The sequence below is a fragment of the Eriocheir sinensis genome, unplaced genomic scaffold (genome assembly GCF_024679095.1).
Source record: "Eriocheir sinensis breed Jianghai 21 unplaced genomic scaffold, ASM2467909v1 Scaffold340, whole genome shotgun sequence".
NCBI classification, from domain to species: domain Eukaryota; kingdom Metazoa; phylum Arthropoda; class Malacostraca; order Decapoda; family Varunidae; genus Eriocheir; species Eriocheir sinensis.
The window spans coordinates 195,329-209,525 of record NW_026111655.1 but is presented as its reverse complement, the minus strand read 5'-3'; the positions used below and the strand labels follow the sequence as shown (position 1 = coordinate 209,525).

Genomic DNA, 14,197 nt, shown 5'->3' with positions numbered 1-14,197 from the left:
CTTCCTTCAAGGCATTTTAAATTACATAGCAAGGGTAAGCTTAACAAAATGAGACAGGCCGAGCTTGTTATTGCTTTGCTGCGCCAGACTTATGACCAACACTTTATTTCAGGCTTTAGATATTCAGGTGTTCCACAAGGCTTACACCAACACAAAAGCATGTTTGCCAGTTTGTACGCACCGTTCCAATTAGTACTCACAACCGAAGGCATGTTCCCGAAATAATGTCAATCGGTTTCTATTTAGAGAGTAATCATCATACGCGAATATTTGTTTTCTGGTGTGAATATGAACTGTAATGGTGCGTACAAACTGGCATATGTTCCCTGAGTAATGGTGCCTATGGCGCCGGTAGGCTTTCTTGATGGGGCCTGATGGTCGACCGCAGCCCAGTCTGCTCGCTGTTCATCCTCCCTTTTGAGCTGGTCGATAAATGGGTACCTGGGGAAGATAAACTGTGATAATCCGGATGTTACACTTGCTCTGTAGCTCTGGGTTCTTACCCATACATAACATGCTCAAGGGTCAATGAAACGGCTGAACACCGTTGCCACGACCACCCAAGCGTATGCCACCAACTTTCCCTTTCCTAAGTAATCATCCAATACCCTTAATTTCAATACCCATTCCTCCGTTCCCACACCCCTTTTGTAGTTCAGTAAGAATTTCATTTTGTTCCCTAGATTCATAATAGTTTCAGATAGAAGGAAGACAGATAATGTAACTTACTTTATGATTTTACAGTTAGCAAAGATCTTTTTTTGCTTCTTCAGTTGATATCATTCCCAGATAAACATTATAACTTGATGCTTAAACAAACGCACAGCCCCAGGATCCTACACGGTAAGGAACTAAGCAGCAAAATATGGTCTTTTTGTTCGTTTCTTTGTTTCTTGAGAGACTTTACATCTTGAAAGGGTCAAGAGCGTTGAAGACATAGTCGCTAGAGCTGCAAGATTTATTCGATAGTGATAGCAGTAGTTGCATTATTAATTTAGGAATGAGTCAGCGCATAACATTTTTAGTAGCACTCAAGCGTTTTCTCTAAAACACACACACACACACACACACACACACACACACACACACACACACACACACACACACAGAGAAAGAGCATAACATTAGTTCTACCATAAAATTAAAAAAAAATAACTGTTTCATGTGGATGGATTTTGTTCATCACGCAGTTGACATTTATCACTGGAAGTTCTTTGGCATTGTTGAACACTTCCTGGTGGGTGAAGGGAACTCCTCTCAGTTGACTTCATTCCATATCAAACGCGTTTCAGCTTACCTCGGCTCAGGAGTTAACACAACCACTTTTTACCACAACCATGAATCAGGCGCACTGTCCAATACATGTAGAAATATGCAAATGACCTGTATAGAGACCTGATGCCATGCAGAAAGGAGCAAAATAAACTTAAAAGAGCCTCAATATTTCATTCCTAAATAATAGAATTTACGTCGCCTTTGATATTTCATCTTTGCGGCTTGTCAGATTCACGAGAAGAAAACAGATCATCTTCGATAAAAAGGAACCAACGAACACTCCTGAATGTTATCCCACGTAACAAAACAGGATTCACGCCAGCATCGATATTTCATCAACGCGGCTTGACGAATTCATGAGCCAAGGCGCGCGACACGATTGAAGCGTTGAAGCTCCACTAATCATACATGAAACAAACACGTTGATCCTCTCGCCTGAAACACACGTGAAATATACGCGTACTCGCTGCAATGATCATCAGTCATCCACGCTTGATAGGCTTTTTTCTCTATTATTTCCTTTGCTAAATAATACGAATCTTAGAGAAAAGGAGGAAAAAAGAGCATGCAGAGAGGGGTTGTGGGGAGAAATGAGGCCGGCACTGAGGGGGCAAGCGGGCTGGTGAAGGGAGACGAAGAGGGGCGGTAGGGGGCAGAGGCAAGGCAGGACTCTCGGGTTAACTGGCTGAATAATGGCGCCTTTCTATGCAGATGGGGTCCCTGTGATAAGTCCGGCAGCCAAATACAGCCTTAGTGCCCGGGGCTGCAAGGACGACAGTTATAAATGAGCAGGAGGGATGGGAGAGGCAGGAGAAGAGGGGAAAGGACCAAGGAAAGGAAGGAACTAGAGGCCGCCGATTTAACGGAATCCTGCCAGCCGCCGGGCACACACGCAGACAGGCAGACAAACAGAGTATCAGACAAACAGACAAACTAACATTCGCTAACGTGGCTGGTAAAAAGAAACATAGTATAACCGTATTCCCTGAGCCCCTTTGTACGTGCACAGCGAGTAAAATGGGAAGACGCGAGGGAAGAAATCGAGCGGAAATCCAGGAGCCGCTGAGCATCCGGACAGACAAACAGACAGACACAGACAGACAGACAGACAGACAGACAGACAAATATCTTAAAAGCCATCAAAGTCACTATTCATGTTACATAAAATTAAACAATATTCTGGACTTGGACTTAGCATATAGTTACGTGACTAGGTGTAGTGGTAACCTTTCTTTAACATACTCTTTGGTCTTGGGCCTTCTCAATTAACTACCGTTTTCATCAGCAGGTGTGTGGCGCACGTGTGGTGGTAAGACGTTCTCCCTCCCTCCCTCTCGGTTTCTTCAGCACGGGATGCGGGCGAGAGGAGTCTTGCTTGATGGAGTGGAACATTCATCTGCAGGTAAGTGTGTGCGGTTTTTAGTGTAATGCATCAAAGGGGGTGATTTAGATTCCCGCATCGCTGAGTTGAGGGCGGTAACGGCCCTGAATGGCGCCGTGCATCACCCTCACCACCGCACATAAGGCGCAAAACTGTCGATTTATTTCCGTGATCTCATCAGCATGAAATTTGCATCCTGAAGATTTTTTTTTTGGACTTTGAATTGATGGAGAGTCACTGGTATTATTCTTTATCTTTTCATTCCTTGAGGCTCGCGGAGTTATGCGTCGCATATGCAAGCCTCGCCTAAGCTAAGTTTTCCTTGTTTATGGCAACGCCTGAGCCATGCACACCTGCACCTTTGTTTATTGTTGCTGTGTAGTGTAATAACTATTGATATTTTTTTTTTTCCTCGTGATTATTTTAATTGTTGTGAAAATGTTTTTGCCTTTTCATATGATTATTGGTGTGTATTATTATTTTTTTAATTATATTTATTTATTTATTTATTTATTTATCTATTTAGAGAGAGAGAAGAAATACTACAGAAAATGAGAACAGAGCAGAAAGAACATCCGGTTGGGAAAGCAGCGAAAACTCTGATATTTTTTTGTATAATGTTCCTCGGCTAACATGAAAGGCGTCTCAGATCGGACCGAATATTTTTTCCATCCTGTAGCTTGAAAGAGTAGAGTAAGGAAAACTATTCGGATACTGTGTGGTACGCTTTCCTGCTAACTTTGGAGGTTCTTGGAATAGCTTTCGCATCTTTTTTAACTTTCAGAAAGGACAAAAAAAAAAAAACGAAGGAAGACAACAAGAAAAACAACAGCGTAAACACACTCTCAAAAGGCTGGATATCCGCTGTCGCTTTTAAGCCTTTTTCCTGATGACAAATAGATGAAAAAAAAGTAATTAGGTCCCCATCAGTGCGGTCCGCACGCAATAACCGGATCCAACAGTAACGTAAAAAAAAAAAAAATCTCACCTCATTCGTGCTTTGGGGAGAAAGGAGTTGGACAATTGACAGACGGGGAAAAAAAAAAACAGTAGTATCCCAATGTAAGTGAGACCCACTGTGCCGTCATAAAGAACTACTAAACGTGAGAAACAACTGCCACTAAGGAAGGGCGAGGAGGGTGCGAGGAATGCGAGGCCAACACTACATTTTGGACACTAACAAGAGAATGGAAATTGAAACGACACGCAATTTTGTTTCTCATCTCTTGGTGTGACAGGGAGAGAGGGTGGGAGAGGGGTCGCATGTGGAGGAGAGCGGCGACGATAAGTACGAGAGAGAGAGAGAGAGAGAGAGAGAGAAAGGCGGGCGGGGCCGTTGACTAAAAATCACTACACGGCGAGACGAGGATGCTTCTCCTTAAGTTTACAAGTTTACAAAATCAAACAATCAGATTTTTACGTCATTTTTTTCATTGCTTGTCTGTTTTTAAGGAGACGAGGGTCAACATCAGGGTGAACATCAGTCGAATTTGTTTATATTTTCATACTCCCGACTACAGCATCCATAAAAAAAAACTACAGCTCCGTTTTCTGTTCTGGTTGACTAATAACGTTTTTTTTAATTAAGGTAGAACGCGGGTAGCTTGTGCTCACTGCACCCAGGACGCCAGAACAAACAATATTCCTTCTCACTGTAATTAAGCCGATTATTCGTGGCAGCAACTTAATGTATTCGTGAAGGGGATTAGCAGTCTTGTGGGTTGGTTTATTTGAGAATCGTTCCTCCAAGGTGCTGGCACACACTAATTAAACTGTAATTACTTGTCGTTTGATTTCTTTCGCTTTTAAAGAAGACATTGTGACGTCAGCAAGTTTTAATCAGCAGGAGCAGAGTGTTGTTGCAAAGTTATGTTGGGAAGTTATAATGGAGGGAAAGTTCAACAACAACAACCCAAAAATACAACCACCACCGACCACCATTACCATAACAACGCCGACCCTCATCCCCTCTCACCCTGCCACCTCCTACTCTCACCCGTCACTGCTCGCGACACCACCATCGCTCTCTTTCACAAAATGCAAATATCCACAACGCAAAACCTGCCTCTTTCAGAAACTCTGTGTACCCCTCAACCCTTAGCGTCCCCTCGTGCGCTCCCCCACAAGACTCCCTTTCCCTCCTCGTTTCCACCACGCCTCCTTTCCCCTCACCCTTTCAACGCGACCTTTAAGTGCCTCTTCCCCGCCCCCCCTCCCATGCCAGTGCCCACTCAACCCCCTTCCCCTCACTTTAGTAACTTTCCAGCACCGCTTTCCTTCCCTTTCCCTCCCTTTTAGCCCGGTCTTCCTTCCCTACGGTTCCCTTTCCTTCCTCATCCATCCCATAGAGTACATATTCGCTTACAGACCGCGTGTGTATACGCTTGCCTTCTCTGCAACGCCTTTCAGTCATATCTCACGTGCAGTAACAAGAGAAAACAACGGAAACTACTACCAATACTACTACTACAACACCACCACCACCACCACCAACAACAACAACAAAAACAAAAACACCACCACCACCAACAACAACAACTACTACTACTACTACTACTACTACTACTACTGCCACAACCAACTTTCAACACTGCCTTCGTCGTGAAAATAAATAACCTTTACTGCTGCTTTTCCTTTTTTGCAGAGCTGATCACGACGTCCCCAAGACCCGCCGGAGTCTGGAATATAATCGTTATAATGCTTATGTTGCTGCTGCTGCCTTTATCAGTGGCCTCAAGCTTTACCCTCGTACCGTAACTCACGCCACGCTCTTTTGGACGGGCGTTGGAGTGGATGGCGCCGACGTGTTGTATATACCTCAATACTCGGCTGTCAGTGATAGAAGCTCTCGATGACGCGTGGCTATTGAGCTAGATATTTCATTTTTGATCAGGTTCTTGTCTGCTCCGAGCCACGCCAGGAACACGCGGCTACTGACGTTTCCGTGCTCTTCTGGGCTGGAAGATGTAAAAATGTATTATTTCCTTTGTGTTTCCAGATAAAGGAGTGTGACTTTCTTCCGTGTTTGGTCGCCGTATGACCGTTGTTGTGGCGGACCCATGATTGCATGCTCAACAAATAAATCAATCCGCGTTTTCTGGGGTTTTCTAGAATTGACATACCGGTATATATACCCAAATTTCGATTCGTACTGGATTCGATTTGTATTCGGTTTGCATTCTGTATGCATTCGGTTTACATTCGATTTGCATTCGGTTTGCATTCGGTAAAGAAAAAAACTTAAATTTTGAATTTCGGAATTCGGTGTAAGTTCGGAACGCATTTGGTTTGCATTCTGTTCGGGGTTGGTCTGCATTCGGTTTGCATTCGAAACATATTTCCGAATGCAAACCGATTCTGAGCTCGACAAAAATTTGACCTTAAAAATTTGCCCTGAACATGCCCGAATATCCCGAATGACATTTGGGCTGGATTCGGAAGCGATTCGGCTGTGTGACCCGGGCTTTAGCTTGCTGTTATCGCTCGACTAGACCTGGTAAAAACCTTCCTCGTGATGGTGATGTGTTCGTCTCTCAGGTGTTGCGTGGTGTTATCTGGGTAAAACTGTGTGCCGTGTGTCTTTGTAACAGATCCCGGCGGTATTCACACAAGGCAACGAAAATGCGGAGTTCCTTTTTAGTCTCTCGGCTATACGAGTGGGTACATGAGCTTGGCTGCGCTAGGCATGCCTTCTGCGGAGCCACGACAGAGTATTGGTTAGAGAGAGAGAGAGAGAGAGAGAGAGAGAGAGAGAGAGAGAGAGAGAGAGTAGGGAAGGAAAGAAAGCCTTCACCCCCCCCAAAAAAAAAAAAAAACTTCCTCCTTTTCCTGTTCATCCTCCTTTTTCGTTCACTCCTTCCTCATCTTCATCTTTTGTTTTCTCACCTCCTCCTCCTCCTCCTCCTCCTCCTCATCTGCCTCTCCCTCAAAACTTTCAACTCAAACTCGCCTCAAGAAAGGTTTGGGTGCTGGTCTCTGCCGCAGACACAGATTATGGTGCCTGCTGGCGTATACATTACTTTGTTGGGGTAGGGCGTGGCGTGGCGTGGCGTGGTGTGGTGTGGTGTGGTGTGGTATGGCGGAGCGGGGCGTTATGTAGTGTGGTGTGGTGTGGTATGGTGTGGCGTTGTGTGGCGTGGAACTGTGCGTCGTGGTTGTGGTTGTTGCTTTTTACATTATTTCGGAATATATTTTTTTTTCTAGATTGTGATTATTATTTTTTTTTTTGCGGGGGGGGACTGTTCGCCTCCATTTGTGTGTTTTGTTAGTTTTGGTGTTGCTTATGCTATTCCACTTGGTCGCTTTTGCCTTTTCTCTGTTTTTCATTTGTTGATCCAATATTATCTGTATTTACTTATCTATGTTAATGCGTGTTTTCCCGTCCATTTATTCATCTCTCCCATTTTTCTTTTTCCTCTATCTGTTCATATCTTCAATCTCCCTCCGCCACACCCCCACCACCCGCACCTCCCCGGGCCACGCATCGCTCCCCGCGCCGCGCCGCCTCGCCACACGCCGCCCACGCCCGCCTCACATTAATTTATTACCATCTCTTCCCATAATTTAGGTTCTTTTTTTTTTACCCGGAGAAGGAAGAAAAATTGAAGAGTGATGCCTATGTAATTAAAACATAAGTGTTGTATTAATTATTGGAAAGTTTTGGGGCGTAATGAATAAGTATTTTATTCAGGGCTTTAAGTTTAGAATTACTCGAGAGGCAGACAATGAGCGAGAAAGGAAAGGAGCTTGAGCTTTTTCACTATATATATATATATATAGATATATATATATATATATATATATATATATATATATATATATATATATATATATATATATATATATATATATATATATATATATATATATATATATATATATATATATATATGTTTTCTTTTCCTTGACTCCTCTTTCTATCAAGATCCTTCAAATGATAAGTCCATAATATTAAGTCATCAACGCTTTAATTTTAGGACGACAAGTGTGAGAAAAGAGAATCAAGAGGACGCAAGAGAAGGGAGTAGTCAGGTGGGAAGAGAAGGTAAACATGAGGGACAGTCTGAGCACTCTGTCATGTACTGATGAGAGGAAGGGTTGAGAAGTGGAAGATGTAGCTATTATATTGTTTTGAAGATGTTTAATATTCATTATGAATGAGAGGAAGAAACCAAAATAAGTAATAGCTTTGGAATTTTGCATTAAAACATCCTTGAAAGGGACACTAGGGTTAAGCAGGTATTGCCAAGAAGCTTAGAATGGAAGTATAGGAAATATACAACAGGTAAAGAGGAGGGTATTGCCGAAACGAGAAGAGAGCAAAAATAGAAACCCACGTTGAAAAAGTAATAAGAAAACAGATGTTGGTTTGGTTGGAGGTGAGGCGGTGGGAGGGTCTCGTGGTGTCGATGGTGGTGGTGATAGCCGTGGTGGTGGTGGTGGTAGTGATCGCGGTAATGCTGGAGGTGAAAAGAACATGAAAATAAGACTTGAAAGATACACATTTAGGAAGAAAATAAAAGGATTAGAGGATATACCTGAGAACAAAACAGAGAGAGAGAGAGAGAGAGATCCTTCCTGCTCGTGATCATTAGCTACACAGTAAATATGTGTTCCTCTGCCATAAACACGAGAGTTACGTTCAAGTTCTTGCTCTCCGCCTAAGACGCCTTCAGACGTACACTCACTCACCTCGCAAAATGAATATATAAAAATAATGCACCAGATGCTCAGCCAGGCGCTCCTTCAAGACAGCTGGAGGAAGGAATGCAGTCTATTACACACACACACACACACACACACACACACACACACACACACAGCCACAGCAGTTGTTATATTCACGTGGTCGTCCACACAAACACCAGGGCGTGAAGATTCGAGTCAGCACGCCCAGCTTGTTCTTCCACTCTCTTATTCCCACCTCGCTCAATATGATCAAGTTCTTAGACAGATTTTGCCCTCGAGACCAATCTGTTACCCTGACCACGTAGACAGGCGGGGCGCGGGGGTCTGCTGGCCTGCCCCTCGCCTCGCGCTAATGAAAGGAAAGAGGCCTTGCGGTGAGAGGAGCCTATCTCACCCAAACGTAGACAGGAGGTGTGTTGAAGGATCTGCTGGTGTGTTTACGTTCTTTTGGGGAAGACAGTTGAACGATTACCCGTGTCACCCCTGAGAAATGTCTCCCGCCAGGGCTCAATGACCCAACGCGTTGATCAATGCCAGTCATGAAAAATGGAATAGAAAACGGGTTCCGGTAACACAAGGCAGCCAGCACGCGCTGATACGCCTATAAAGTCTTTAGATTCAGTGATGGCCATGGGCTCAGCAGTGTTCAGTCAACTTTGAGCGGCGTACCGTTGTGTGATTTTATGTACGTTGGCGACAGACATAATTGTTTACTTTAAAATTAAACAACCGTCACTTCCTACACCTAAAATATTCGCCAAGGTAGGGATACAGCAGCGCTTGGGTGGTTGTTTGATGCCGTTTGGTTAAGAACGGTTCAGACTTTGGACAATAGGATTAATGCAGATTAAACAATCTCTCTCTCTCTCTCTCTCTCTCTCTCTCTCTATATATATATATATATATATATATAGCTTCTTTCAAGAGGAGGGTATCAGGACACCTCTCTTCCCGAAATTCTTTCGGCCACTCTGCACTCTTTTTAGGAGCAGCAGGAACAACACACACACACACACACACACACACACACACACACACACACACACACACACACACACACACAGGCAAAACAGTTGTTATCTTCACGTGGTCGTCCACTCATACACCAGGGCGTGAAGATTCGAGTCAGCACGGCCAGCATGTTCTTCCACTCTCTTATTCCCACCTCGCTCAATATGATCAAGTTCTTAGATAGATTTTGCCCTCGAGACCAATCTGTTACCCTGACCACGTAGACAAGAGGCGGGGCGCGGGGGTCTGCTGGCCTGCCCCCTCGCCTCGCGCTAATGAAAGGAAAAGAGGCCTTGCGGTGAGAGAAGCCTATCTCACCCAAACGTAGACAAGAGGTGTGTTGAAGGATCTGCTGGTGTGTTTACGTTCTTTTGGGGAAGACAGTTGAACGATTACCCGTGTCACCCCTGAGAAATGTCTCCCGCCAGGGCTCAATGACCCAACGCGTTGATCAATGCCAGTCATGAAAAATGGAATAGAAAACGGGTTCCGGTAACACAAGGCAGCCAGCACGCGCTGATACGCCTATAAAGTCTTTAGATTCAGTGATGGCCATGGGCTCAGCAGTGTTCAGTCAACTTTGAGCGGCGTACCGTTGTGTGATTTTATGTACGTTGGCGACAGACATAATTGTTTACTTTAAAATTAAACAACCGTCACTTCCTACACCTAAAATATTCGCCAAGGTAGGGATACAGCAGCGCTTGGGTGGTTGTTTGATGCCGTTTGGTTAAGAACGGTTCAGACTTTGGACAATAGGATTAATGCAGATTAAACAATCTCTCTCTCTCTCTCTCTCTCTCTCTCTCTCTCTCTCTCTCTCTCTCTCTCTCTCTCTATATATATATATATATATATATATATATAGCTTCTTTCAAGAGGAGGGTATCAGGACACCTCTCTTCCCGAAATTCTTTCGGCCACTCTGCACTCTTTTTAGGAGCAGCAGGAACAACACACACACACACACACACACACACACACACACACACACACACACACACACACACACACACACAAAAGCGCATTTACACCTTACCCACGACGCTGACGAGGCTGTTTCCCATCTATTCCCTTTCTTCCCTCCCTTCTTCCAACCTCTCGCCCCATCCCCTCCCTTTCCTCCACGGCCAGAGCCAGCCGAGCGGCAGGACAGGCTGGCTAGGCCAAACACGCCTTTCCCAACACCCGGGGGCCTGATTGCCCTGCTCAGCATTCCTCTCGTTGCCTCAGCGCTGTGGGACAGACTGTTAAGACTTGTCGCGTCAACCACCCACCCTCACCCAAGACCAAGGCCCTCACCTACACACACACACACACACACACACACACACACACACACACACACACACGCCCCCCCCCAAAAAAAAAAAAAACACATCATTCCATAGCTCAGTGGTTTAAATCTCTGCGCTGCCAGGCTTCGCGGCCTGGCAGGTGGAGGTTCGAGCCCTGCTCTGGCCGGGGTATTTCCGCTGCCAAGGAGCGGTTACTTTCCCACCTTCAGCAAAGGGGATGGGGTGTGTGGTGTGTGGAGGTTCTGGCAGTACCCAAAGATTGACTATATTGAGTCTTGCTCTTGTCAGGAAGGTACTTACTGGCGATTGCGAGTCCAACTCGTGATCAGGCCGTGGTGAATTACACACACACACACACACACACACACACACACACACACTCTCTCTCTCTCTCTCTCTCTCTCTCTCTCTCTCTCTCTCTCTCTCTCTCTCTCTCTCTCTCTCTCTCTCTCTCTCTCTCTCTCTCTCTCTCACTCCAAAAGTGATCATCTCAACGGTATATGTAGAATTCCTATAATCTGCAATTGTTGATGGAAAGGCGGATAACGGTGACGACCATTACTCTGGATGTTTGTCTGTTTGTTTGCTTATTTATGTATATGCCGCCGCAAGTGATGATGTTCGATGGTTGACATACTGATTTTTTTTTTAATGGTGATGATCCTGCTCACTTGCCCGCAAAAGAATAAATACTCAGCGCTCGGCAAGCAACAAGCGAAAAATAGGTTTAAATGTGACGCCAGCTTTAGTCTACCTTCCCATACCATAAAACACACACACACACACACACACACACACACACACACACACACACACACACACACACACACACTCACGTACGTACGTGCACGGGGCTCCGTAGTGCAATGGCAGGGCGCTCGCCGTACAACCAAGAGGTGTCGGGTTCGATTCCCGGGCGGAAGGGAGATGGATGGGCAGTCTTCCCCTGTCCAACTAGCGGTCCAGTAGTCCAGCCAGCAGTGAATGGGTATTAGTCGGGGGTTGTGTCCTGCCTCCCGTTATTTTTTTTTAAGGTGCTGTCTATAACGCCGGTAGGCTTGCTTGAGTTTCTTGGACGACCCCACCTCGTTATTGGCGCAGGCGAATTTTATTTATAGTGGCTGCCGTGATGTATGCCTCTTGCTTAACTCATGCTGGCCCCCGGTGCTCCTCTTGACCGAAGTCCCTGAAGTCAGGGTTGATTGAAGATATGGGCAGCAAGTGGGTAATATTTCGCCACTCGGCGATGGTTTAAAACAGTCAGTGTGTCATCGGTGGGACTCGAACCTAGGTTCCTGGGCTCACCATATCTGCAGAACCACTCAGAGAAAACGCGCGCGAGAGAGAGAGAGAGAGAGAGAGAGAGAGAGAGAGAGAGAGAGAGAGAGAGAGAGAGAGAGAGAGAGAGAGAGAGAGAGAGAGAGAGAGAGAGAGAGAGAGAATTTACATAGATTTACATAGAAAATAAAACCATACAGACCCCATGGTCCAGACTAGATGATCTGTCCTTTAACCTATTAGCAAGTGATTCTACATTAATCAGATGGCTCCAAAATTTTTTATTTCTACTCTAGGTAACATTAAGTTGAAGGAAGTGTCGGTCGAGCTTGTTTTTAAATGAGTCAATTGTGTTACACTGGGCCACCGAAGGCGGGAGCTTATTCCAATCTCGAACTACAACGCTGGGGAAGAAATATTTGGTGCAGTCTGAATTTACTTGTCTCATTTAAGTTTTGTGCCATTATTCTCGTTCGCAGTGTCATCGATCATAAATAATTTTGATTTATCCACATTCGTAAAGCCATTAAGTATTTTAAAACATTCGATCAGTTTTCCTTAGAGGCGACGTTTCTCAAGAGAGAACATGTTAAGGGTTGAGAGCCTCTCGTCGTAGGGTTTGTTGTGCAAAGAAGGGATCATTTTTGTTGCCCGACGTTGAACACCTAATTTAGTAATGTCTTTTGCATGGTGGGGAGACCAAAACCAAAACTGTACCGCATAATCCAAGTGGGGTCTGACTTAACTATCTATCTATCTATCTATCTATCTATCTATCTATCTATCTATCTAGAGAGAGAGAGAGAGAGAGAGAGAGAGAGAGAGAGAGAGAGAGAGAGAGAGAGAGAGAGAGAGAGAGAGAGAGAGAGAGAGAGAGAGAGAGAGAGAGAGATAGATATACATAGAAAAACAGACCATTATTAGACCAGGGTCCAGACTAGGTGGTCTGTCCTTAAACCTAAGTGATTTTACATTAATCAGAAGACTCCAAAACGTTGCATTTCTACTCTAGTTGATATTAAGTTGAAGGAAGTGACGGTCGAGCTTATTTTTGAAGGAGTCAATCGTGTTACACTGGACCACTGATGATGGGAGCTTATTCCATTCTCGCACTACAACGTTGGTGAAGAAAAAATTGGTGCAGTCTGAATTTACTTGTCTACATCTGAGTTTTACGCCATTGTTCCTCGTGCGCAAAGTGTCATCGATCATAAACAATGTTGATCTGTCTACATTCGTGAAACCATTAAGTATTTTAAAACATTCGATCAGTTTTCCTCGGAGGCGACGTTTCTCAAGAGAGAACATGTTAATGGTAGAAAGCCTTTCTTCGTAGGATTTGTTGATCAAGGAAGGTATAATTTTCGTTGCCCGACGCTGAACACCTTCTAATTTAGCAATATCCTTTGCATGGTGGGGAGACCAAAACTGTACCGCATATTCCAAGTGGGGTCTGACTAAACTGTTGTAGAGCGGGAGTATTACATCTTTATTCTTAAATAAAAAGTTTCTTTTAATGAAGCCCAACATTCTGTTCGCTTTATTTGCTGCATCGATGCATTGCTGTGAGAATTTGAGGTTTGACGCGATTTTGACCCCAAGTCCTTGACGCATTGAACGCTTTGAGTTTAACGCCGCGCATTTCGTAATCAAACTTTTATTCCTCGTTCCAACTTGAAGGACCTGGCACTTGTCTACGTTAAAGGGCATCTCCCATCTATCCGACCAAGCTGAAATTTTGTGCAAATCCTCTTGGAGGCTTTGCCTGTCTTCGTCAGTGAGAACCGAGTTACCAATCTTTGTGTCGTCTGCAAATTTACTAATGCGGTTATTGAGTCCAACATCCACGTCGTTGATGTAAATAATGAAGAGCACTGGGCCAAGAACCGAGCCCTGAGGGACGCCACTAGTGACAGGCGCCCACTCTGAGTTAAATCCGTCAATCACTACTCTTTGTTGTCTGTTGCTCAACCAATTCGCGATCCATTGGTTTACCTGACCGTCAATACCTATTTGCTTTAATTTGTAAAGTAATTTATGATTCTGGACTTTATCAAACTCTTTATTGAAATCAAGATAGACTACGTCCAGTGATTTGGTTACGTCATAAACAGTGAAGAGGTCGTTATAAAAGGTTAATAGATTTGATAGGCAGGATCTTTTGTTTCGGAAGCCATGTTGTGAGTCCCCAATTAATGAGTGGCTTTCAATTTTGTCTCTAATTATGCCCTCAAGTAGCTTACCTACAACCGAAGTTAGACTAATG

The 14,197-nt window shown here is 44.5% G+C and overlaps 1 long non-coding RNA gene across 3 annotated transcripts in view; it reads left to right on the top strand.

Moving 5' to 3' along the window:
• Window positions 1-14,197, top strand: part of LOC126991792 (uncharacterized) — a 29,728-nt gene that overhangs the window by 9,001 nt on the left and 6,530 nt on the right. For all 3 annotated transcript variants that reach the window (XR_007745851.1, XR_007745852.1, XR_007745853.1), the window contains one exon: window positions 2,564-2,677. This is a non-coding gene — a long non-coding RNA (uncharacterized LOC126991792). The remainder of the gene's footprint in view (window positions 1-2,563; window positions 2,678-14,197) is intronic.